At 36.5% G+C, this 25491-nt stretch overlaps 1 protein-coding gene across 5 annotated transcripts in view; it reads right to left on the bottom strand.

Annotated features, from left to right (window-relative positions):
- The window catches only part of PTPRE (protein tyrosine phosphatase receptor type E), a 125048-nt gene that overhangs the window by 78258 nt on the left and 21299 nt on the right, over positions 1-25491 (bottom strand). The gene's annotated exons all lie outside the window — the stretch shown is intronic.

The raw sequence follows: 25491 nt of genomic DNA, 5'->3' as shown, positions 1-25491 counted from the left end.
GCTTTTTTATTTGTGCAACCCAGAAAGAAATAAGAACACCTCACCATGAAATTTGAAACACTTAAAGGTACTAATTAACAAGGAGATATATATTTGGCTGAATGAACTGCAAACATAAATTGACAAAAGAGTTGTTTAGGTAGGGGTGATCACATGATGAAAGGAGGAAATTGAGATTGCATATATCAGCCCCTTTCCTAATCTCACAAAATTGCAGACCACTGGGGCTGAACTTAAAATAGTAGATGTGTTTTGTTTACTAATAGATAAACCGAGAAGTTCTCAGTTCAGCTACACTGAGATCTGAAGCATTTTTGTTGTTTTGCGTTTCAGTTGAAACACATTTTGGTGCGCAATCTTACAGAACAAATAGGGCAAGACTGGTGCATATCTCCCATCCTTTTCTACTCAGATTGTTTACCAGCATGTTGACTAATCTTTCCAGCATTTTTCACCTCCTCTTGGTTACCACAACATAGGGCAGGTCAGATGAACATCTGAAGATTGAGTTAGGTATATTGATGTGGATGATGTTCATACATAGACACCAGGAAACAGTCTTGATATCAGATGGACTTTTTAGCAAAACAAGGTACAGATAGAAACTCTCTCTTCCACTTACAAGAAAGTAGCTATTATTCTGTTAGACTGTGTAGGTAGGAAAAAGATTTGAACTTATTTCACTATAAATAGACTTCCATTCTGATGCAGAGTGGTTGTTGGAATTCTTTTTTTTTCTTAATGACCTCTTTAGGTTTTTCTTTTATTTATTTATTTTTTTACAATAAATCTGCTTAACAGAGTTTTTGTGCCCAGCCACTGAAGTCTTCTGCTGCGGTCTGTTGCTTACCCAAGCAAGACAAATCTGACTTCTAATGAACACATAACAAACCTAGGCCAAGAATAATTTATCCTACCTGAATCCAAAGGATACCACACCTAATTGCATGCACTAAGAAATATTTGGAGTTATACTTCTCAAAATAAGTGCTTCATGATAAGAGTATGAAAAGTAATGTGGTATGCAAAAAAAAAAAAAATCTAATATACAAAGGAAGAGGAAAATCAACATTTTTTTCTGTCCTATGGAACCCACTAGTTCCTAATGTTCTAAAGCAGGAATAACTATGATGTCTGATCCATGACAGATATTGGAAATGTGGAATTATTTTACATAAGTAAGCTTATACCTTCTTTTAAAGAATAGACTATAATATTCCTAAAAGCAGCCACAGAGTACCAGTATTTACAAATAACTCAAAGCAGAAAACATATCCAACACCTATTTTCCCCACAACAACAAACTATGATGAATAGATTGGGTAGATGAATTGTATCAATAATAAACAACTATAAACTTGGTCTAAAAATATAAATTTACTCCCCTTCTTCCAAGATCCCTAGCCTACCATGACGATATGAACAATATACAGGTAGTCCTCAATTTATGACCGCAGTTGAGCCCAAAATTTCTGTTGCTAAGCAAGACAGTTAAGTGAAATTTGCCACATTTTACAACCTTTGTTACAATTGTTAAATGAATCGCTTCACTTATTTAGTTGGTGACATGGTTGTTAAGTGAATCTGGTTTCTCACTGACACTGCTTGTCAGAAGGTCGCAAAAGATGATCACATGACTCAGGGACATAGCAACCATCATGAATACATGCCAGATGCCAAGCTTCCAAATTTTGATAACATGATCATGAAGATGCTGCAATGGTCGTAATTGTGATAAATGGTCAAAAGTCACTTTTTTCTGTGCAGTTGTAACTTTGAATGGTCACTAAACAAATGGTAGTACCAGTACATGTGAACTAAGCTATTCACAGATACAACTCTAAATACCCTTTAGAATATAAAATTCTAAAAAATATCCCTTGTAGTTTTCAAAAGCTACGGCCCTTAATTTCCCTTCATTTCTTAATGCCTTGTGAAAAGTTAGCAATAGGCTAATGTACCGCTTCATAGTGCTTTATAGTCCTCTTTACAGAGAGTTGTAAAGCTATGTTTACAGAATCAGCATATTGCCCTCAACAATCTGAATCCTCATTTTACCAACCTCAGAAGGATGGAAGGCTGAATCAATATTGAGTCGGTCAGGATCGAACTCCTGGCAGTAGGAATGCAGTGTTAGCTGAAGCAATGGCACAAACCACAAGGATTTAAAATTGATAGATGAAGCTATCAAAGTCACAGAGTTTAAGTTGGTTCCAGAATCTGAAGGCATGTGATTCTCAATGTTATTTGATCAAAGATACAAGGAAGATTCCATTTTCACATACCTTACTGTGAGTTTACCAATAGTATCTAAATAATCTCCACGAGACAAAATGATTGACTATACAGATGTTATATCTGATTCAGGTTTTTGGTTGTTGTTGTTGTTGTTGTTGTTTTAGGAATGTTTGTGTGCTTCTCCAAAATGCAGCCTTCAGGATTTATTTGTCCATTTATTTTTCATGGACATAATACTCTAGATTTTTATCTACCTACACTAGTAGAAAAACTTTCAAAACATTGTTTGACAGAAGGATTTTATGCACACCATTTTCCTTCGTATATCCAGATCTGGTTTTATGTGCGAAAGAGTAGCAAAGAATTTTTTTTCAATCTAATGTAATCTCTAATTACATTATCCTTCCTTCCTTCCCTTATAACTCCAACAAAATCTGTACAAAACCCACAAGTTTTTAAAATTATCTAATCCTCCTTTTTCCTCTTTCTACAGAAAATAGGCCAAGAAATTAAGTCACAGAGGTCTGTGGAACTAGGATGATACAAATCCGAACACTAATATAATCTGTAGCAATGTATCTACTTTATTATGAATCTTACAGAATTTATTTATTTTGGAGGTTGTTACTCTGCAGGACACCTGATTCAGTAATTTCAGCTGCATTTGCAGCACACCAAAAGACACAGAGCTAAAGCTCATTTAGCAATCATTCTGTATTATGAAGTTTAACAAGCTGAAAATAGTTCCAGTAACTGGTGAATTGAATGAAATTGATTAGCTCTTCCCTTCCTCTAACACAGCTGCCCTCATTACCTATAGTATTCTCTGAAGTCCCAACGTGCTCTCATCCCTTTGCTAAACCTCTGAGTGACTAACCTTCAATTTGAGAGAAGCAAATGTCCCACATATACAATTATGAAGGCAATTTCTACAGGCCCAAATCATTTAGGTATACAACCGTGTAATTACAGTTGATTGTTATGCAATATATAAAGAACATTTCTATAAAAAATATTGCTTAATATCTCAAGTGAAAATAAATTGCAATAGTCCATTTTTCATTCCACTATTTCTATTAATATTTTAAGTTTTTTTTTTACATACTGTTTAGAAAGCCTGAAATTCCCAGGTATATCAGACATTAATACAATTGAACGAGTCCAGAGGCATTTCACGAGAAGAGTACTCCATTCCTCTTCTCTCAATAGAATACCTTATGCCACCAGGCTTGAAATTTTGGGCCTGGACAATCTAGAACACCGCCGTCTACGGTCTGACCTAATCTTAGTACACAAAATTGTCTGCTACAACGTCCTACCAGTTATACAAACTCATAATAAACCACTCCAAACTCGATTTCAGAAAATACGACTTCAGCAACAGAGTTCTCAACGCCTGGAATGCATTACCTGACTCTTTTGTTATATCCTCAAACCCCCATAACTTTAACCTTAAACTGTCTACCATGGACCTCACCCCATTCCTAAGAGGTCTGTAAGGGGGTATGCATAAGCGCACCAGCATGCCTACCATCCCTGGCCTACTGTTCCCATTTATTCGTACTAATTTCTTATGTTTATACTTATACCTGTTTATACTTATATGTTTATATGTTACATTTATACTTATACTTATTTTCTCATACATGCTTGACAAAAATAAATAAATAAAAGTAGACTAGAAATCCTAGATGCCTGCTAATGGTCCTTTTATAGCATGCAGCAATATAAACCGAATTTCCAGTCCATTATTTATCAGTGCCACTGGTGGTAGATGAGAGCCACTTTGGTGTGGTCCTGGTATAGAAACCAGGAGACTGAGTTCTATTCCTGCACTAGGTATGAAGCCAGTTGTATTCTTTTTTTTTATTCTTTGAAGTACAAAAGAAATCAACAATAATGTTGTCTTTTGATCTCTAATTCTGCAATTTAAAGTATTATGGGGATACAGGGATTTGATATATCATCAGATAAGAACTGACAGGTTAGCAATTAGGCTTAAGTGGAATAAGGAAGAAAAGTTATCCCTGATGTATTGATATCAAAACTAGCCTTTATTTCTAAAATTGAGAAAATATGCAAGGAAACATTTAGTTTTACAGAAAGATTTTTGTTAATATTGCCTTGGAACAACATAGTAAAAATTATGTTCTACAATCTTACATTATTTGGTTTATATAGAGTGATACTAAAAATTAAATTTTGCATGTATAAAATTACAGAGTTCTCTTGACTTACAAGATCATCAAAAATAAACTCAGCTGTTTAATACTTTATCTTGGAGAATTACACATTCTATACAACGTTCCATATCTTTTCTACCCTGTGTCCCTTTCTCAAACATACACATACAGAGGTCAGAAAGAAAGAAAGGAAGTAATTACTAAACTTCCTGATTCCAAGCAGATGTTTCCTGGAACACTAACGTGCATTGAGTCATGATGGCATATAAGTAGCTATATAGGTAAGAACTTAACCTGGTAAAATGTGGTTACAGTGTTCTATGGATACATGTTCCCTAGATCTTATATAAACATATGAATTTAAGTTCACTACAAATAAATACTGAAATTTCATAATTATACTTAAAGCCAGCTATTTACAAATAAACCCAATCCCCCATTCCAGAATTATCCCTCTAGTCTTCAAGTGGGGTGACTTCAATCATTCCTTCATAAAAAAAAAAAATTCCCTCAAGCATCCTCATTCTTTACAGAGTCCAAAGTACTTGCAGGCATTGAAGTCTGACCTCATTCAATAGCTTGGGCTTGTGAGGTTACTGCAAATAGAACTGTTGAAGGAAATGTGGCATATATATGACATTGGTCCTACTAGCAGGGAACACTTGAGTAGCCTTTTAAAGAATAAAATAATCCAATCTGACACAATTTTGTTTTTGCTCATCATTTTTCTTGCATGTTTGCAAGGTCCTCTTGTTTTTGCTCTGTACCCGCCCAGATCTACAGCAAAGCAATCAGTACATGATACAGTGAGTTTTGTTGATCAGGAAGCTTGTTGCAAAACCCGGTAATGAGCATGACTGAGAGGGAATGACTGACCCATAGTTACTCAGCTGGCTTTGTGGGAAGACTAGAACTTGGTTCTTCTCATTCCCCCCACAGCATTCTATCCACTATACCATGCTGGCTCTCCTGATTAGGATTACAGAAGTCTGGAAAAAGATGAACATGTTCTCCATGTGGTAATGATAGCTTAAAATCAAGTATCATCTGACTTTTTTAGTATCTACAAACTATCTCTTCTTGAGCAGTTTTTTTCTCCTGGTGCTGAGCATTCCCCTAATAAATTCTAAATGCAAATTAAGAAGCTCAACTCTGTGACCATAATTTGTTAATTTAGTACCCTCCCACTGGCTTAGCTCTGCCTGAAACTGACAAGACCTCAATCAGTTATACATTTAAGATTTTTGCCTCTTAACCAGCTCAAGCACTATTGAAAAAAACAGCCTTTCTGATGCTAGGGGAAAAATAATTCATCTGAATGTAGATTTAAGTACACGGGGGAGCAGTTTTTCACTATAATTTTTGTTAAAGGTGCCAAGTCCTTTCCCCCCTCCCCTCCAATTATCCATGTCGTCCTTTGCATTTTCAGATATCTGGCAACATAATTCCTGACCCTCCTGAGTTGAAACTTTAAAATCTCTTCCACCTTAAATTCTTCCCCTCCCCCTCCAATATAATAGTGTGGCTTAGCTACCTAAGTCTCAAAGGAATTATTTCAGGATCAGGAAGGAACAGTGGAAAACTGTATTTCTAGAGTTTCTGAAAACAGCCAGCAAGAGGTCATAAGATTGTGCTTATAATTACCAGAAACAGACAAATAAACACTGGAGCTATCTTCTTGGCCATGTTTATTACTAGTCTCTAGCCTGCCCCACTGTACTGATGGCACTAGTGAACATATAAATCACTTCCGACTTGACATTACAGGAATGTCAGCCCTGCAAACTGATCCCATATTCTTGTAACATTAATTATAATAATTATACTAAATTTATAACTTTAATAGAGTTTTTAACATTTTAATTTGTGTAATTTTAATATGTTAATGTATTAATCACTTTTACTTGTTTTATAACTTTTCAGCCTCCCAGAGTCACCTTGGAAGGGGAGAGATGGGTGGCATAGAAATTTAATAAGTAATAAATATATAATTATAATTATATTCATATATATAATTTTTATTCACTGGCTTATTCAGAAAAAGGTTCACAGAAACATCATGGTTGTATTTTTTTGAAAATTGCAGACAAGAATAAAGCTATAGAAGATATATCCATTGTGTTACACATACCGTATTTTTTGGTGTATAAGACGCACCTACCTTTTTTGGTGAGGAAAAGAAGAAAAATAAATCTCCCTTTGCCTCTGAGCAATTCTGCCTTGTTGCAACAAACAGCAAACAGCCTGCTTTGCTTTCATTTTCGTTTTCAGCATAGCTTGATTAGCACAAGGAAAAAAAAATCTGCTCCAGCAATTTACCTCTTTGCAGCAACCAGCAGAGCCTGCGCAAAACAGCTGAGAGCAAATCAGCTGAGAGTCGGGAGGCCGATTCAATCAACTTGTGCTAATTAGGCTGTGCTGAAGCTGAAAGGAGCTGTTTTTTCTTGCTGTTTGCTTGCAAGGAGGTAACTGCTGCGAGGCAGAAGCCAAAGGTTGGGGGCCAGTGGGTGGGCGGGGCTACATTCATTGTATAAGATGCACCTAAATTTTCACCCCCTTTTAGGGGGGAAAAAGGTGCATCTTATACTCCGAAAAATATGGTAAGTCAAAGCCTTTATGTAGGTTTTAGGCAACATCATTTACATTTTTTGCTCCAGCTTTTAAATTTTTGAGGATGTTTCTCCTGGCTTTTTTGATTTTAGCCACTGTTTTATTCAACATAAGAGTCACTTGGTCTTTATTTGTGTCATGGGTCTCTCTAATCTCTGGTCTTCTCTCACTAAGAAATATTAATCTATGTAAGAGTTAATTTCAAGAGATATAAAATTTAATATTACATAAAGTTATGTGCTGTGAACCAAACATAATATTTTTAAAGGGTCCCTAAAACTTCCCAAGATGATAATCATGGAGAAAATGAATGGCTTAGTCACAAAATAGTTACTCAGAGACATACGGCAAGTCATAAAATAACAAAGGTGTAAGTCATATTTTATAAATAAAAATGAATCATCGCAGATCAGTTGCTTGCCAAAACTACCAGGAAGCAATAACAAAAATCCATAGCAAAAAATTCATGTGTCTCTCGTTTTATTCTTAAAACACAGTTTATAAGATTTTCACATTTTTCTAGACAAGCAAAGAACCTACCAATGACAATGTATTATGCAAATAATGGGGAAGGGGAAATGGAACACCCATGATTATCTGTTCCAAATATAAAGTACAGGTTGACAACTCTGAATTACCTAAGCATCACTAACTCCCCCCCACTCCATTTTCCCTGCCAAATAAACACATTAACAAAATACCTACAAACACGATTTCAGAAACAAAAAATTGGGAAACTGTTAATATCCAATTGCTAAATATAGCAGGTAAACTCGGATTTTTTTAAGAAACCAAATTATTTATTTTGATGATACATCAAAGCTATAATGCAAATGCATTGGTAAAAGCATTTCTTTTATAGATCTTTCCACATATGCATTTCAATTCTGAAATAAATTAATTTTAATTAATTGCATAATTGGGGAACTGTTCATGGTGAAGGTTATCAAGGCCAAGCAAAATGCAACACATTTAAAGGGAATTTTAAACAGGCAAAAAATAATTGTACCAATTCATTTTGCAGTAATTTTACAACATTACACCAGCTCCTTTTATTCTTTAGATATAAAAAAGTAATCTGACCAAGATAAATAAAAATGTTTCCCTCTGCACATAGAAAATTAAAAAGCTAAAAAAAGCATTTTCAGAAATGAACCCAAAATGTTACATAGCTTTAACCAAAAAAACCCCACTGTATTTTATTCCAAACTCACATTGTATAAAAAAGACCATACATTCTTTTAAATATTATAAGAAATATGGTACATTTTTAATAGTATTTTCTCCTTTTTCCCTCTGCCACACTCCTGCAATTTTTGCAAGTACGCAAGAGTGATTGTATGAAGAAAGCAATGGCAAGCTGAAATGCTGAAATGAATCAAGAAAACTGCAGGGATTTGTCCAGACAGTTGCCAAGATTCCACACTGACTTAAAGGCATGGGGAAAAAAGAAATTAAAGACCATGAGCTATACAAAAGGCAATGAGATTTCTATGAGGTTTCTAGGATGTCTTGCTATGGTTCTGAAATATGAAATTCTACATTTCCTTTACAGTATCTAGATAGTGTCATGAAGCAAATTAAACTAGGCACAGTTGGACTTTTTAGAGATGAAATCTACATGTGCATGATTTGAACTAGGAATCAACAGTTCTAGAAATTGTTTTAAACAACTAGTCTGCTTCAGTGCCAAATATTCATTAATTTGAAAGAGTATAAGAACAAAGTCATATCAAAACTTATAGCCCTGAAGATGGACTCCAGCACAAGTCCGAAAGTTCGGACGAGAAAAGCTCTGGTCCCGGTGACTGACCCAGATTGGATCCTGCAAAATCATAGTTGTCTTGAGCAGAACTATTATTTTGTCTTCATTATCTGGTAAACAGAATATAAAACAGGATTATTGTTTATGCCCATGTCTCCAGTGAGATGGGCTAAAGATTATATTAAATACCAAAGCTATATCTTCTGGCAGCATATCCTTCGTTGCAGATAATTTTCCTCTTCTGATTGGCAGCTTACACTAATAGGACTAAAAAGTTCCATGAAACAATTAAAGCTTCTATACTTACATGTCAAAATTCCAGAGATATACAAGCCAAAGACAAGTTCTGGGAATTTTGAATTTAAAACATACATTGTATTAACAAGTTATGGGCAACAGTCCTTGAAGTGTATGTTTCACCTTCTAGAGAGCTGTGAGACAAGGGAATGAGGGTCATCAGAAAATGCCTCTTGAAAGTCCTCTTCTAGTAGGCTTGCTAGTTTTATGCAAAGGTATGCTAAATATAAAGCAACATATTGGCTCCAGTGCCCTATATGAAGCCTGAACAGTGTGAGGTTTTGTTGTTATTTTATGTGCATTGTATTTCCTTGTGAAAGGGAGATTAATCATGGCTGGAGGCCATACAATTTCTATGCAAAACTATGACTATCCTATCTGGCACTCTCTCTGCAGAGAAGGGGAAAAGACTATGAGGATGCAGCTGGTAGATAATTGGAAGAGCAAAAGGATTTACAAGCATCAGTCTAGAAAGGAAAGAAGCAATAGACTGTGGCTTTTATGTCAATTCAGCTCTACTGGCAGGGAATGGCAAAGGTAACATACAGCTTGTTAGTGTTTTGCAAGCTTAAGTGTGGTTTAAGATAAGTTGATTTTAAGATAGGAAAAGATCCTTTAACTTTGTGAATGAAAATGTCTGCCTTCATAATGAAATCCAGATTTCAGGAATTATGCAAAAGCAAATAAGGTTATACTTTCCAATTAACAATATGGTTTTATTTTATCTGTCTGCTTATTTCTAGTGAAGAATTTTTTATAATGTTATAAAGTGTATTGTCTTATTTAATATTTAAATTTACATTTAAGTGGCATATTTTAGGAGCCTGAGTGGCGCAGCAGACTAATGCTGTTAAAGGTAGTATTTAGCTTCCAGCTGCCTGCAATTACTGCGAGTTCAATTCTCACCAGGCTCAAGGTTGACTCAGCCTTCCATCCTTTCAAAGGTAGGTAAAATGAGGACCCGGTTTGTAGGGGCAATAAGCTGACTTTGTATAAAATATACAAAAGTATGAAGGCTATTGCTTAACGCCTTATAAGCCACTCTGAGTCTCCAGAGAAGGGCGGCATATAAATCAAAATTTTATATATATATATATTTCTTACCCAAATCTAATTTCAATGACATTAAATTTTATTCATACGGGAAGGGTTCAAATCCACTTTAACTTTTTTAGAATGTTGTGATATTCTAAAATTTGAGAATCCCTGAATTAAGTCTCTCTACTTGCTGTACAAAAAAAATCAGATGTTTTCAACAACAAAAACTATAACATTTCATTTTCCTTCCTAGCTTTAAAAATTAAAGCTGTCGTCTATAATATTCTTAACTTAACTGCTATCTGCAAGTTATGTTGCAATTAATTTACCTTCTGATGTTTTCATATCTTTCTATATTATTCCACTAAGCATTATTTAATCAATATGAACCCCCCTTTTGTATTTCAAGGTCAGTTATTCATGTTATTTACTATTCTATGAATTTTATTTCTATTGCTTCAACTTAATTTGTCATCATATCCATCATGTTCAATTTCTTGATAGCTCTCAATAGTCCTAACATTTTTTGTTGAATTAGGAAAAAAACCTTACTTGAAGTATATACAAAAGTGTCTGAGATATTGATCACTGATTATTATTCTTTTTAATGAACATATCTATAATCTCATACCATGAACTACTTCTTAATTTACATTAGTGTTTTAAATGAATTCATCACATAAGTTATGACATAAAAGAGACGAAACTGGAGAGGAACATTCTTTTAAAAAAATTACAAAATGTATTTTTATTGTTTGTTATATTTATTTTCAGCGTTCTTCAACAAATTATTTCTTTAGTCACAAAAGCTGTTTAAAATGTCTAAATAAAAATATCTTTATTTTGCAAATCATAGATACACCATATCAGCACTATTTGAAGCTAAGGATTATTTTCAATTTGTTAGTAACCAAATCTTACTCATTTTGAATTTCAGTGCAGCCTACTTCCAAGTACACATGGTTTCGATTGCTGCTTAAATTTGACTGATATATATATATAAAAAAGAAAAACGAGCAGCAACAATTGAAACTACAAGTATAAACACATCTGGCATAGTTTGTGACCAAAGTACAGTAGATGTTGTCATTTTGCTGGCATCTTGTCTGAAGTGATGATACACATTGAATTCTATGCAGATGGCAAAGTATTCAAAAGCACAAATACAGTGTGGTTCCCACTACAGATAAATAGGCTAGAGGAATTACACCCTTTCTTAGCTAATGAATCAAGACAAAGCTATTACTTTACTACATTTAATATAAAGACTTATTTTTAATGAATTGTTCAGATTTATTTCAATACACATCCTACCTTGACAACCTTCTTATTTCCAAGTATTAACATTGCATTTGAAGAGAAGTTAATTTAAGACTAAGTTCAGAAGGTGCAAGCAATGGTATTCCCTGTGACACTCTTAGGAACTCAAATTTGGATTCTGAAGAAGTAAGCTAGAAAGAGTATTGATGCTTTTGAAATATTGTGCTGGAGATAACTACTAGGAATACCATGGGCAGCCAAAAAACCAAATAGATCATTGAACAAATCAATTCAGAGTTCTCCTTTAAGGCATAATGACCTATTTTGGACACATTATACAAAGACCTAGCTCTCTGGAAAAGGCACTTAATACTGGGGAAAGTGGAAGACAAGAGAAGATTATCATCAGCAAGGAGGATGGACTCAGTTGCAGTGGTGATGAGTGCATGCTTAGAAGATCTGAAGTATCAAGCTAGGGACAGACCATAATAAAGGCCATAATGGAGAAAATCTATGTAGTTGCTTAGAGTCGATAATGACTTGAGCGTATGTAATCAATCATCATGAAAAATATAAGTGATTGCTAAGAGTTGACACTGGCTTGTTGACCCATAATCAGTCAATCAAGAATAAAAATAGAAGCTCAAGCCTATAAGAAACCATTTATAATGCCTAGTAAAATAATTAAATGTAGCGCATTAAGCAATAGCAGAGATTCAAAATAAAAAGTAGTATCGCAATATATGTACAGTAATAACATGATTACCATAGACTAAGTTCATGTATTGAACAAAATATTTGAAATCAATACTTTAATACTTTCAAAGATGCATTCAAAAGTATTTCTTTGATGAGCATAAGAAGTAAAAGAAGAAATATGCTTCTTTGCTGAGTATATTTAATTTAAATTTTAAAAATGGTTGAGACTTGACTTTTAATACGGTAGGATGTAAGTATTTTTCTATCTCCTGGAGAAAAGTGATGCTTGAAATGTAATATTGCCTGTGAGACAGTCAGCACTGTAGTTGTACCATTATATCTGTTTTGTCAGAATTAATTTGGGTACCTGTTGCTTGGTTAGTTGGTGAATTAAGCATCTGTTGCTATGGCTGAGCATGAATATGGAAAGATGAAGCTTTGGGATATTCAGGATTCTTGGGCTGAAATCAGAGGTGAGTTTCAGCAGGAAACCCTGGAGAACCAGTAGCAGAAATTTTGAGTAGTTCGGAGAACTGGTAGTAAAAATTCTGACTGGTCCTACCCCCATGTATTCTCTGCCTCCCAAATTCCATCTGATTGGGAGGAAATGGGGATTTTGCAGTAACCTTCCCCGGGATTGGGGTGGGAATGGAGATTTTACAGTATCTTTCCCCTGCCACGTCCACCAAGCCACGCCTACCAGGCCATGCCATGCCTACCAAGTCACACCCACAGAACAGTAAAAAAATTTGGAACTCACCACTGGCTGAAATAAGGTACCTCTGTGTGTGTGTGTGTGTGTGTGTCTGTGTGTGTGTGTGTGTGTATACACATCTAATCTTGGATTTCTCCCTCCATAAAAATCAATAATATGTTGGTTTTTAGGGAATAAACATGAAGCCAATTCACTATGACCAGGATGAATTTGGTATTATTTGCAACTTTATCTTATTCAAGAAAGCATAGCTGAAGGATAGTTTAGCGAAATCTGTGAGCTGAACTACTCTATGTGTATTTATTTCCCAATATAAGTTTTTTTGCATGCAAAAGAAAGATACAAAATCCAGTCTCAGTATCAAAGGCAAGAAAGCCTATTATATTACAGGAGATAGTAAATCAAAAGCAAATAAGGTAAAAAAAAAAAAGGATTATTTTCATATAGTATAATTTTAAATAACAGATAGTTAGGTATGGCTCCACATTTCCACAGCACTTGCAAAATCTATTTTTTTAAAAAAAAGTCTTGATCATATATGGCCTAACAACTTTCTAAATTGAAAACATTACACGTACATCTCTTATTCAACTACGGCTTTTGAAAAAAACCAGCAACTTGAACAGATAAATAAGCCTGTTTTCATGTCAACAGTTAATGTAAGCATCTTTTTATCCTCCACCCCGCTGCCTTCTGAGAAACTTCTGTGAACTCAACATGAATGCTTCCTCCACATGAAATAACACAGCTGTATTCATTTATAAAACAAAAACACCACTGTAGGAAAGTATGCTGCTCTTCACTTCGTTGGGTTATCAGTCCAACAAAAGGGTAATGTTAAAAATGGAAGGAACGCTATCTGGAAAGGTCAAGTACTTGTTGAAGTAAATCTCCAGTGCTTTTGTGACATACTAAACTTTAGGTTTGTGGAAGCATTTTAAAGACATGCTTCAAAAGGCACGTTAGCATAAACAAAGCATCTTTTCTTGGAATGTTAATACAACCAGGTTTTCTGGAAGGCTCATGGGCCTGCTTCAAGGCTGAGCATGATCATTTGCATGCGTGTGGCCATGTACAGACAACACTTCCATGGGAATCTGTGTGCGCATGCCACACACAGAAGCACTGAAAGCCATGCAATCTGTCCAAAGGATGCAGTGTCTTTAACATTTGGTTATTATGTTAGCACCAGCCTACTTTGTGAATGAAGCACCATTCAAATACTGGGCACAGTACTACAAAACGTTTCTGAATTATCACAGGATATTAATAGAGATAGCACTGTAAATATGAATATGTTAAATACTGTCTAAAAGTTGTCTTAACTGTTTTAACATTATATCAATGGAAATTGTCATTTCATACATCAAAACATTTTTCCTTTCATAAATATATATTTGTAAATTTGTAGTAGTCATTCAAGAGTGCATTCTACTTTTGTTCTTAAATGGTTAAAGCAAGCATCTACATTTGAAGTCATGAGTGTCAAACTTGCCACGTTTGATGCCACGTTGCCATCACATGATGTTTCACATTTTTCCCATTCACGGAGCTGGGATGAGCATGGCCTGCTTATGACACATCCACTCTGCAAGTCGCCAGTTTGACACCCCTGTTTTAAGCAAGCTGTGCATGTATTGGAAAGAACATACAGTATATATGACAAAGGTAAGTATGCACTTCCTTTATATTCTATTTCAATAAAGGCTAGTATTTTCTACATAAATAACCATGGTAGATATTATAGTTTGGCTTATGATAGAATGTCCTATTATTTATTTTAATTTAATGAAGTTTGTTACCAAGAGACAATAAACCTTCTAAGTTTTCTTCAGACCGTTCCTATATCTGTATATCTTGCTCATCTTTTCAACTTTTAAAAAATTAAAGTTTTAATAAATTTTGTTTACAGGAAAAGTTCTGCAACTTCTTTGTTTTCTACATATTTTCCATTTCAAGGGTGCAACCAACTGTTCACAGACCTGTGTACAATATTATCTCTAGTTTATAAGCTAGTTATAAACTAGTTAAAAGATCAGTCTCCTTTTTGTATTTGTACTCCAAAACTCTTAGAGATATTTTCTGTTTTCCAATTATTGATCAATAAAATAATCAATATACTATATAGTTCTTTTACTAGGAACATTTATCACAAAACACATTTCAGTAATCCATGAAATTGATTCTCCAATAAACGTACAAATTACATTCAATGATCTCACTTTCCTACTCTAGGTTTTCTCAGTGTTAAGAACTATATAAACAGTAATAGGCACATATTTATATTCTTATTAAAACTGCCATCCATAAGATGATTTTCAAGGTTGCCAATATCCTATAGGTACCTTGCATTTAATTCCCATCTGAAGTTTTTATATGTATATTTTAATTAAAAAAATCTCAAAACTACAAATAAATGTGCAGCAAGCTAGGACTGCTAGGACTGCAGAGCGTTTTAGATTCAAAGGATCAAAAGATACTTTGGAGTGCATAGAAGCATAAATGTAACACCTTTCTATAACTCCTTAAACTAAACATTTTTTTTCTCACAAACATATTGTTCCCTTCTGCAACTACAGCAAAATCATCTGAAAAGATGCATTTGGTTTAACGAGATACTGAAAGGGTCTTTTACCAAATGATTCTATTTCACAGCCCCACTGCAAAACTAAGTGCCAGATTTCAGTACCGACTTAGTTTCCAAAAAATTCTTAAGAACTTAAATGGATGTCGTAAGGTTTCCTTAAAAATATACATACAGGATAAGTGAAACCCAGTACTTTCTTTGGAGTAGTCTCATTTGCCCAGGAAAAAAAATGTCAAGAATAAACAGAACTATTCCTTTTAGTTAAAAGTGGTTCTAAATACATAATTCAAATAAGTAGAAAAGTATTATGATTTAAAAAGTGAATTTACCAAAGTTTTTGTGAACTGAAAGGCTTTAAATGAGGCATTGCAAATCATCAGTCAAACTAAAAATTGAAAGAATGGTTTATGAAACAACAGTGTCTAAAATAGAACTGGATGCTTTACGTTAATTTTTTAATAACTATTTTTAAAAAAAGATAAAAGATAAGCAGAAATAGGAAAAAGAAAAATGTAGAAAGAAGTGCAGAAAAGAAAAAAGTAAGGAAAATAGGAAAAAAATATTCTTTGGTACAGATATAGATATAAGAACACAACAAACTCTTATTCTAAAGTTAACATTTGTCTGCATTATTTCTTTTTTTTTAAAAAAAAATTTTTTATTATTAAAATATAAACACAGATATAAAGACAATACAATACAAAGACAAACAAAAAACCCACCACCTACGAACCCACCTAACATTTTACATTTACGCTTTTGTCATCAACAGAATATATGTCATTGAGCTTATATAGTTTAATAAAGAGTAATTATTAAATGTCTAATTCCAATGTTATAACTTTTCACTACCAATTTACATTTCTTATGGGTTCATCTCCTTGTGAAAGTCTTTACCCTAATTTCTGTCCTCTACATTTTTGCTGATTTTCCTTTCCAGCCATTGATACCATTGGTGCCATACAAGATAGTATTCGCTTTCTTCCTTTTCCTGGAGTTCCAGCGTCAATCTGTCCATTTCAGCACACTCTGTTATCTTTGCAACGATTTTGTCTTTGGATGGGAGTTGGTCTGATTTCCAGTTTTGCGCGAACAGTAGTCTTGCTGCTGTCAAGATATGTATGATGAGATATTTCGTTTCCTTAAGATGTTGTGCCGTTATCATGCCAAATAGAAAAAATTCTGGACTGTTTTCTATTTGAATGTTCGTTATTTCTTCGATAATATTTTTTATATCTTGCCAATAGTGTTGGGCTTTCCTACATTTCCACCAAGTGTGATAATATGTCCCCTTTTTTGATTTACATTTCCAACACAACGCCGAAGTGTTTGGGTGTATTTTGGCAAGTCGGGCTGGTGGTAAGTGCCATCTATAAAACATCTTAATGAGGTTCTCCTTGTAAGATGTGGCTCTTGTCATTTTTATGTTCTGCTTCCATAATTTCTCCCAGTCTGCCAATTGAATATTATGTCCTATGTCCCTGGCCCACATTGTCATATTATGTTTAACTGTTTCTTCTATTAATTTGTCTCTCAAAAGGTAGTTATATGTTTTAGTAATCATTTTCTGGTCTGCTCCTAATAAAATTCTGTCCAGTTCGTTCAGATCTTTTGCAATTCCATATTTGATTTTATCCGTATTGTATCTTGAGTGTATTTGAGTGTAGTGCCACCAATCAATATTTATATCGCCATTTTGGAGCTGATGTCTTGGAGTGAGTTCTCCTTCATGATTCAGTAAATCTTGGTATCTCATCATCTTTCCGATTTCAAGGGTATTTGGAAATATCAATGCCTCCATCGGGGACCACCATTTTGGTATTTTAGTATAATAAGTTTTCTTAATTCCCTGCCAAATCTTGAAGAGTGAGGCCCGAATTATGTGTCTTTGGAAGTACATGTGTTGTTTGTCTGGTCCATCCCATAGGAACGCGTGCCATCCTCGTATGAGATCAAAGCCTTCTAGATATAACATTCTTTTGTCATCTAATCTCATCCATTCTTTGATCCAGGTCAATCCGGCTGCTTTATAATATAGCTCCCAGTCTGGTACTGCAAGGCCTCCTCTGTCTCGTGTGTCTTGTAGCGCTTTAATCTTAATTCTGGCCTTCTTTCCCTGCCATATATAGGTCATTGTAATTTTGTTGAGATTTTTGAAGAAGTCCCTTCCTGGATGTAATGGTACTACCTGGTATAGATATAGTACCCTTTGTCTGCATTATTTCAATAATCCATATACTAATCATCAAAACAATATTTTTGAGCTAACAAATAATTAAAAATTCTTTTGAAACTTAAATCTTAGAAATAAGCTGCTTTATGATAACAGAGCAATGCTTCTCCAAAAATTTGACTACTAGTCTGACATGTCCACAGCCCTACTGCTGAATATAGGAAACATAAGTTATACATAAGTTATACTTTAATTTCATTTATTTTAGTGATTTTTTGTTTTATTTTATCTATTTTATTTATGTCTGAATTATCACCCTGTCATCTAAAATGACTATTTGACTAATAAATATGGGTCTAAAATTGTGCCAAATGCCAAGTGGGTAGAATGAAAAATCACTGTTGATGAGACCCAGTTGATAAATGTAAACAGCTTTTAATGCTTTGGACAGCATTAGCTTGAGCAATTTCTTTGGCAAAGAAATTGATTCCATGATCAGCAAGGCCAGCCTGATACTGGGATAGCTGAATATTAGAGTGCTCAATCAACACAACATCTGTAAATCCACACAGCTAAATCTACAGAGCTGTGGTTTATATCTTCTCTCCTATATGAATGTGAGTATTGAACTCTGTACTAAAGGCACATCAAACATCAGGAAAAAAATTCTCATGTGCCTCTCCACTCAACATTCATGTGCCCAACTTGAAAGTCCATCAGTATTGAGTCCCTCCTTATCAAAGCCCAGATGAAATGGGCAGGACATGTCACCACAATGGATCACTGCCGTATGCCTTATCACTTGCTCTATAGTGTACTGGACTCTGAGAAGAGACCCTGAGATTGACCACACAAGAATCACAAAGATGCAGTGAAAGAAATTCTATGCCACTTTGATATCGGCCAAAGAAACTAGGAGCTGCTACCAGAAACCACTACAGGACCTGTGTTATGAAGCCTTCACCAGTCTTGAAGACAGCCACAGAAAAAAAAAGTCAATCCATTCAAATGCTTTTTACAGCTTTTTACACTACAATTAAAAATACTCAAGGAATATCTAGTTAAAAATTCTAGAATTAAAAAAATTACAAATAAAGTCTACATTAAAATCATAATTTGGTATCCTATATGTCATCTGCATGTAAACAAGTCCTTAAGTTGTGAGGGTCTACATTCATTAGATACTAAATGCAACAAGGTGATAATACCAAAATATGTAGTGCAGATAATTGTATAAAATAGCTATAATTGATTATTCATCAGGTTCCAATGAATCTTTAGTGCTGCTGAGCAGAATCTAGCTACCTGTGCTGGGACTACTATCTATTTATCTTTAAGCAACCACTGAAGATAAAGTAAACTGTGTTGGAACAGCCAGGATACCTATTAATTATTGGAAAGATAAATTTTGTTCAAATGTCTCTATAAAAAGACCAGTAAAGACGGATGTGTCCAGAGGTTTTCCCATGTCTCAAAAAGGAACGTTGGTCTTACCTGATATGATCCTTCTCGTTGAGTCGAGGCAGCATCCAGGAATGGGTTGTCCTCATCTGCTAGCCAATAGGACTGAGACTGTCAAAGCTGCGAGGACACGCCTACACCAACGGTCTCCAGCTTTTGGCAAAGGAATAGAAACAGCCTCGACGTATGAACTGTGAAAAAAGAAAACTCCCCCCCCAAAGGACTAAGGGCCAGCCCAGAACAAGGGTGGGGCTGGATGATGCCTCCACTCAACGAGAAGGATTGTATCAGGTAAGACCAATGTTCTTTCTCCATTGTAGTGGAGGCAGCATCCAGGAATGGGACATACCAAAGCAGTTCTGTCCTCACGGGTGGTCACAGCCTGGCCCTAGGTCCCCTCATCAGTATGCACCCGTTGGAGGACCCGTCTCCCAAATGCCGCCTCAGCCAAGGCATATGTGTATCCAATTTATAGTGCCTGATGAATGGTGACGGGGAGGACCAGGTAGCCACCCGGCAAACCTCTTCCAGAGAGGCCTGCGTTGCCCACGCCCACTTGTGGCCACACTCTGAGTGGAGTGTGCCGTAATACTCTTGGGCAGTGGAACGGCTTGCATCTCATAAAATCTGGCGATACACGCCCACAATCGATGGAGTGACCTTGGCCCCCAAGGAGGCCGGCTGGAATGAGACAAAGAGAGAATCCATATTCCTGAAGGAAGAAATTTATTTTATATATATCCAGAGTGCTCTCCGCATGTCTAACATGTGCCATTTCTGCTCCAGCGCATGTACTGGAGTGGGACAAAAATTTGGGAGCACCAGCTCTTGTGCTCTGTGAAACCACGAATTAACTTTTGGAATGAAAGAATGGTCCAAACGTAACACCACCCTGTTGGCATGAAAAACACAAAGGTCCAGACGGACAGAAAGGGCTGCCAACTCCAAAATCCTCCTGGCCGAAGTTATGGCCACCAGGAACACCACCTTGCAAGAAAGGAAGCGTAAGGAGGTCTCTCTCAATGGCTCAAAGAGTTCCCCAGTCAGTGCCTGCAGGACCTTGGTGAGGTCCCAAGTCGGAAAACGGTGAACCACCAGAGGCCTAAGGTTCGTGGCACCCGATGAACCTGCAAATGTTTGGGTGGCGCTGGGAGTTCAGACCCCTGTAGGAAAAATCCGATGACAAAGCTGCCACCTATTGACGTATCGTGTTAAGTGCCAGCCCCTTGTCCAGCCCTGCCTGCAAGAAAGCAACTATCCCAAACTAACGTTGGGTCCAAGTCCGACTCAAAACAACAAGAGCAAAAGGCTCGCCTGGTGGCATCATAAATTCTGTCAGTAGAAGCCCTCCTGGAGGTCTGGATGGTATCAATGACCTTGGAGGAATAGTTGTCCTGGCTCAGAGCCCGCTGCTCAAATGCCAGGAGGTCAATTGGAACCACTGAGGGTCCAAGTGAAGTAAAGCCCCCTGGCTGAGGGAAACTCTGTCCAGCGGTATCCTCCAAAGCCTGGCCACTGAAAGGGCGACCAAGTCGGCAAACCAAGACCTCCTTGGCCAGTGCAGAGCCAGAAGGATCACCTCCGCTCGTTCTGCAAGGATCTTCCTTACCACCCTCGGGATTAGGGGAAGAGGTGGAAAAGCATAGAGCAGTTCTGCCAAGGGCTGCGAAGTGCATCGACTCTCTCCGCTCCCAGAACCGCAAACCTCGTGAAGAACCTGGTCAAGTGAGTGTTGTCCAGGCTGGCAAAGAGGTCCACAGTTGGCTGTCCAAAGTGCTCCGTCAGCTCCTGAAACAAATCCGAATGCAGGCGCCACTCTGCATGGTCAATTGTGGCCCTGCTAAGCCAATCAGCCTGAACATTGGATTTCCGATGGAATTGGGGTAAATGTGGCCTCTGCAGGTAAAACCTTAGATCTGACAGGCTGTTGCCAAGCTGTAGAGGCAGAAAAGGGATCTAGGAGGGAGCCATACAAGGTTTCCCTGTTGCTGGGAAGATTGCCTGCTAAAGGCTGCTCAGCAGCGCCATCTGGTGACAGAGAGCGGTTAGGCCTGCTGCCAGAATCCTGAGGCAGAATAAATTTCCGTTCTGCATAATGGCAGGAAGAATGTGTCCCTGAAGCTTGTTCACAGCCCTCAGGAGGGCTTCTACTGACAGAATTTATGTACCTCCTTATCAATCGCTTTCTGTCTCCTAGCCGCGTCTCTCTGTGCCGCTTTGGATGGCTTAGGGAGCTTCTTCGATCTCTTGGAGATCTTTGCAGCTGCTTTTCTGATTGCAGACCTCGATCCCGAGGTCTCCGCATGCTTTCCTCCCAAAATGCCAATCTCTGAGGTAGCCAAAGTGACAGGCAAATTCCCGCTGATGCAGTTTTCTGCCGCAAGCAAACGGAGCCCTGGGGTTCTTCCGAGCATGCTCAGGCAAGCAGAGGCTTGGGAATTGTGCCCACGTCCGAGGGCTCTTGCTGGCTCCCCTTGAGTATACTCGTAGCGGGCAGGGACCCTTTGAGCGTGGTCTGACGTGGCGGCGGCTGTCACTGACAGCCCAGGCTTACCTATCAGCCTGGCTGTCCTTCGACCAGAAGCGGAACGCTAAGCTTACCGCCAAGCCAGAATGCTTTGGAGCCTTGTCCTCAGGCTCTCGGGTCAGCGCTGCTCAACTGGCTGCCCAGCAGAGTCACCAGCCAGTGACCTGACTTGCCGCAGGGCGCCCTTCAGCGGGCTCGAGCTAAAAGCTCTTCACACTGGAATTAATGGTGGCACAGCAGTACAGTGGTGATATAGCTGCCACAGTCAAATACAAACAACTGTCAGAAATCCAGAAATAGATTGCCCTATGCAAAACACATGTCTGTCTTCAGCTAGGATTGAGACAAAAGCTGGGCGTTGGTGTAGGTGTGTCCTCGCAGCTTTGACAGTCTCAGTCCTATTGGCTAGTAGACAAGGACAACCCATTCCTGGATGCTGTCTCCACTACGATGGAGAATGACAGGGATGGAGCCTTTCAACCAGTAGTATCCCTTTACATTTGCTATCCAGGATAGCTGATGGAAGCATATGGCATTGTGCAAGCAAAAAGGCTTTCCAATATCAAACCCTTTGTCTCAGGGTTTGTTTTGCCTGATAACATCCTCAAAAGTATTGAGGGTGGAGAAAAGCCTAGTTTAACAAGATTGGACTCAACAGCTTTGATTCATGAAGAGTAGAATTTAGCATAGAGGATTAATTATGTAAGGCCCTGAGAGAAAAAAATAAGTTTTAGCCAAAGATTTCAGGAAGCTATACAGATTCTTGCTTCAACTTTTATCAATCTTGTCTCTTGGAGTAGAAGTGCGTTTGAAGCACATTAGAAGAGTGGCATCACAAAATAACACCCATAGTTACAATTATGTTCCTATGACAATATCATCTAGCTAGACCTAGGAAATGTGCTTTCTCTGCCTCTATGGCTGTCTTAAGAAACAGCATCCCAAGACCTGGATAGACCTAACCCCGTTAGCCTTCTGGAAAGCCTTGAAAACCTGGCTTTTCCCACTGGGGTTGGGGCCAGGTTATTAATAGAGCCTGCTGTATTTGCTAAGATTGGACTATAATTATAGGGATCTGTGTTTAATAGCCTAGATTGATATAAATTCCTAGATATAAATTCCATAAATAAATACATTTAACTTTTTAATTTTGTTACCCTAAACACTTTGTATCATCTGCAAATTGTCTTACTCTTCCTTAAACCTAGATTGTATAAACAAATTAAAAGCACTCATCCTTGAGTGCTCTACTTTGAATGTTTTTTCCACTTCAAAAATTGACATTTAATTCTCTTCGTCAGCAAATTATTGATCCATGAAGCACGTGTTGCCTTATTCCACAACTGCCAAGGATCATTGGGGACAGACTTTGTCAAAAGTTCATTAAAAGTCCAAACAATGTGTGTTGGATCTTGCCTATTTGCAATGTTTATTGACATCCTCAAAACTTCTACAATATCATCGAGAATTTTCAGGTGGATACCAACTGTATTCAAAAATATATTTATTTTAAAGTTGTTAATTAGATTTCTCATTTCATTTCATTCCAACAAGTCACTTTCTTGTTCCAAATATATTAATGCTATTTTTCATAATGTTTCCTTGCAACCTGGACTTGATCCTTTAAAAAAACCTAAACAATTCTTTTAAATTATTCTTTAAAAGTCAAACATAATTGCAGTGGACATTTTTTTTAGAATTGCCCACTTTATAAGCATCTTGAACAATAGAATTATTTACACTGTTTTCAGTTGATTGTATCAATTATTATTTAAGGCATAATCTTTAAGTTTGTATTGTTCATGTCCAAAACACAAAATCTCCAGTCTTTTCTAGACCAGTTTGATTTTATTTTCAATTTGAAGAATCACTTTGAGTTTCTTGATAAGTTTCAAAATTCTACCCAAATGGTTGGAACAACTATCCAGATTTTAAGGTGAAGTATTTTGAGTTCAGAATATTTCAGATTCAAAACAGCTTGAACTCCCCTAGTAATATTTACTGTAACCTACATATGGCATTCAGAAGAACGACATGATTTAATTCGTTAAGAGATATTGTTACACAGTATCTGTGCCAAATTAATAGTATATTTTATGGCATTACACAATATGTTAAAGGATCTACTATCATAACAATAAAAGATGAATACCATTATGCTAATCCAAAATATATAAATGAATAGATATAAGAGCACAATTTCCATTTTCTTTAAAATTCCATTAACTAGTCCATCAATTAAGTTCTAAGGCTATGTTAGTGATAATTTTAAAATATATCTAAAAATATGTCTTGTCTACGGACTTACTTCTTCAGAGAGAAATATGTTCCACTGCCTGTCAACAATCCGTTGTAGACCTTGACTTACAACCATTTATTTAGTGACCAGTAAAGTGATTTATGACTGTTTTTCACATGACCTTTGCAGCATCCCTGTGATCAAAATTTGGACACTTGATGATTGGCATGCATTTATGATGGTTGCAGTGTTGTGGAGTCATGTGATTACTTTCTGAATCTGTGGTGGAAGATGAGCTGGAACAAGAACTGACAGCGAGTGAGAGGGCAGCTCCATTGGCCTTGGAGGAAACTGGGGAAGGGCAGTCAGTCCAGGCAAGGCTGTTAGGAATTAGCAGGAGAAGAGGCAGAGCTCAGACGAAGAGGAAGCACCAACCTCTCCTGATCCAAAGCCTCGAAGAGTACAGAGAAGGCATGATCCATGCAGACGGAGCAGGCCACATACGAGGACAGTGCCCCGCCCAGCTTCACCAGGCACACCTGGGGAATGAGACTTAAGGACACGCCATGGGGAGGGGCATTTGTCGTGAACAAACACTGATTTCCTGAAGTGTTCTGTGCCAACATTTGAACCTTGCATAGTAACTTAGTAACTGTAGCAAGGAAGGTCATAAATCAGGGCACAAGTCATTTAACAACTGTCTTGCTTATCAACAGGAATTTTGGGCTCAATTGTGGTTGTAAGTCAAGGATCACCTGTAATGTATAAAGACTACATAAAACACAACACTGAATATTGGTAAAGTTTCAGACAATAGCACAACACTTCAATCTATGAATAGAAATTGCATTATTTTATTTTTGTTTATATTGTTTTGCATGTCACAATCTGAATTACCTCATCTTCAAGCATTCTATTTCTTAAAATCTGTTTCCTATTTGAATTTTGCAAGATCCAGTTTTAACAAGCATAGTACATATCAGCAATATGAAAACTGTGAAGAATTCAAGACCCTTCATTTTTTTCTCTCTCTTTCAAGTTAGTGGTTGCCTATGGATACATAATTATTTTGACAAAAGCTTTCCTACCAGAAAATTAGGGACAAAATTCATTTTGTATGTTAAAATAGGTTATCGCACAGGAATATGTCCAGTGTTTACTTAATTATTAATAACACATAATATACTGCATGTAAGCTAAGATACATCTAAATTCAAAAACAAATAGTTTAATAGTTGGAAAGCAAATAAAAGCCAATTTACACAATGAATCAAATGTCAAAACTCTTGTCAACACATTATGCAATATGTTCTCCAATGAAAAATACTACCTTTCTTGACCTACTGTAATAACTTCATACATATTAATTTGAAAGAAAGTGTTCCCCAGTGCATATGTCTTTGTAGTCTTCTGAAATATCTCATAGAACATTATCTCATATTATAACAACAGGTTTACTATTACTATACTATGGTCATTTACAGTTTTAATCATATATACTGATGAATCTGTTCATTGAAATATCTTATGTCTAATAATCAATTTTCTACTTTATTAACAATTAACAATAGTAATTTGGGCTGAAAAACTAGAGAGAGAATATGTATTTAATCTATATGTTAATTTACAGAAAGAGTTTTCTTAAATTTACAGAAAGAGTTTTCTTAAATAAGGTATAACGGATCCAGAATTAAGACAG

This window comes from Pantherophis guttatus, chromosome 6 (genome assembly GCF_059756535.1).
Source record: "Pantherophis guttatus breed Tessera chromosome 6, ASM5975653v1, whole genome shotgun sequence".
Lineage (NCBI taxonomy): Eukaryota > Metazoa > Chordata > Lepidosauria > Squamata > Colubridae > Pantherophis > Pantherophis guttatus.
This window is presented reverse-complemented; position numbering and strand designations above follow the sequence as displayed.